This window comes from Mus musculus, chromosome X (assembly GCF_000001635.26).
Source record: "Mus musculus strain C57BL/6J chromosome X, GRCm38.p6 C57BL/6J".
NCBI lineage: Eukaryota > Metazoa > Chordata > Mammalia > Rodentia > Muridae > Mus > Mus musculus.
In genome coordinates this window covers 57,629,776-57,632,223 of record NC_000086.7, presented here as the reverse complement: position 1 = coordinate 57,632,223, position 2,448 = coordinate 57,629,776, and the positions used below count along the sequence as shown (strand labels likewise).

Sequence of the window (2,448 nt, the reverse complement as noted above, 5' to 3'; positions counted from 1 at the left end):
GAGTTTTTCTTTAATTAAAATGGCCAGATAATCATGTTTCATTAAGACTAACCATTATCAATTATGCAAAAGAGAAGGGTAGAGGCTACAATAGACTGGAGAATTTGGGCAGGTAGTATAAGACTATAATTGCATCTTTAGTACATTTCTAGATACTGAAGTCTTTAAAAGTTTTATTTGGAAGAGGTGCTGAGCCAGCTAGGTTGCTGAAGTGGCTTAGTGTGTCTCCTGATCTTCTCTCTCTGTGTAGGTAGGCCTGTGCCACAAACATGCTCCGCCAGATCATCGGGCAAGCCAAGAAGCATCCCAGCTTGATCTCTCTCTTCATATTTATCGGAGCCGGGGGTACTGGAGCAGCACTGTGTGTGATGCGCTTGGCATTGTTCAATCCAGATGTCACCTGGGACAGGAAGAACAACCCAGAGCCTTGGAACAAGCTGGGTCCCAATGAACAATAGAAGTTCTACTCAGTCATTGTGGACTACAGCAAACTGAAGAAAGAAGGCCCAGACTTCTAAACTATGAAGTTCACTGTAAAGCTGCTTATAATGAAGGTATTTCAGAAGCCATCCACACAATTTTCCACTTAAGCAGGAAATATGTCTCTGAATGCATGAAATCAGGTTGACTTTTAGGGGGAAGTTTATGACACTGATGAATAAATCCCTGAAACTTGGGGGGAAAAAAGAGGTGCTGAGACTAGAGTTCCAGACTGAAACTCACAGTTGACCTGAAACTCCCCATCTTTCTGCCTCAGAACCCCAAGTTTTGGTTTATAGACATCTACCACTATAAGGGTGTGAGTCTGCTTTTCTTAAGAGGAATTATAAATGACTACAGTTGAAGTCCTCTTTCTGTAAAGGCGCATGTTTTATTGTTATCTTCCAAGTCCTACTATTTACACAATCTAACTCACTGTGATAGTTGAGAATCAATGTAGTTAAATAAAAAACATTTTAAACAAAAGAGGATTCTGAATGAAAGATTCTTTAATACCTAAATGTCTGGGTTGCTTTGGTGGCTCTATCAGTTTTTTTTTTCCAAATACCTGATAGAACAACTTAAAAGGAATTATTTTGGCTCATATTGTCAAAGGCTTTAGTTCATGGTCTCTTTACTCAATGCTCTTGGGCAGGACATGGCATCTGGAATGTGAGACAATAGAAACCTGCTCACTTCAGATTGGATAGGAAACAGGGGTGGAGACAGGAAGAAGTAAGTGACATACATACTGAAGGACCCAGCCCCAGTGACCTACTTACTCCAGGCAGTTCACACTTCCTCAAGTTTCTACAACCTCCGGAAAATAGTACTGCTATCTGGGGACCAAGAACCAAAACGTGCGTGTGGAACATTTTACACACAAACCGTAGTAGTAGCCTTGCTCTTTGATTCTGTTCCAGGATCCAGGCTCCTGCACTGAATTTCCAGGGAAATTATCATCGTGAGCACAGCTTTGTAGTTTTAGTAGAAGGGGCAAAAAAAGAAGGGAAGACATGCTCCTCCTCTTTGAGAATATAAGCTGGTTGGAGTTAAATTTCTGGTGTACCATGTGAGCTTATTTTCATGTCTAATAAGCTGTGGGGTTATAAAGTGGCCTTAAGTCACTACAAGGTAGGCTGCAGTATATGCTTTATTCTGACTGATTGGGATCTGGATGTTGGTTTTGTTTTTGTTTGTTTGTGGGGGTGTATATAGACTATCTTATCACCTGTGAAGGAAAATTATAATTTCCTCCTTCCCAATTTATGATTATCACACCATTGCCACACACCATCACACTAACAAGGCTTTCTGGTCTGATCTTGAATAGAGATGGTGAGAGACTCTTTAGTAAACTCTTCTGGGATCCTTTTGAGGTGTCTTAGCAGTGAGTTGTCTTAGCAGATAAAGGCACCTGCTGCTAAGCTTGATGACGTGAGTTCCAGCCTTGATTCCCAGGGCCCTTGTAGTGGAAGTTTCCAGGACAAAGGCTGATGGTTCCACTAATCATGTACTTTTTAAAGTGACAAGCACACTCAATACATTTAATTTGTCAAATGGATTAAATTACTTAGGGTTTATGCAGCTTGATTGCATTCAGTCTCATTTTAACTTTTACTGAACTTCCAAACACATTGTTTCCTATTGTACAGATAAAGGAACTGAAGTTCGGAGCGGTTACATTCATTACTTGAACTCTCATCATGAGAATGGACTAAACTTCTGAAACTTTAAGCCAACCCCAATTAAATTAAATGTTTACCTTTATAAGAGTTGGCATAGTCATGGTGTCTGTTTAGAGCAATAGTAATCCTAACTGAGACAGCTAGTAACTAACAGACCTGAGCCAAATCCTGGGTCCTTGGGGCTGAAGAAATGGTTTAGTGATTAGGAGCACTAACTACTCTCCTAAGAACCTGCATGGTAACTCCAGTTTCAAGAATCCAATGCCCCCTTCTGTCTTCC

At 40.6% G+C, this 2,448-nt stretch overlaps 1 pseudogene; it reads left to right on the top strand.

Annotated features, from left to right (window-relative positions):
* Positions 1-249: 249 nt before the first annotated feature.
* On the top strand, positions 250-633 carry Gm14630 (annotated as a pseudogene).
* Positions 634-2,448: the final 1,815 nt, after the last annotated feature.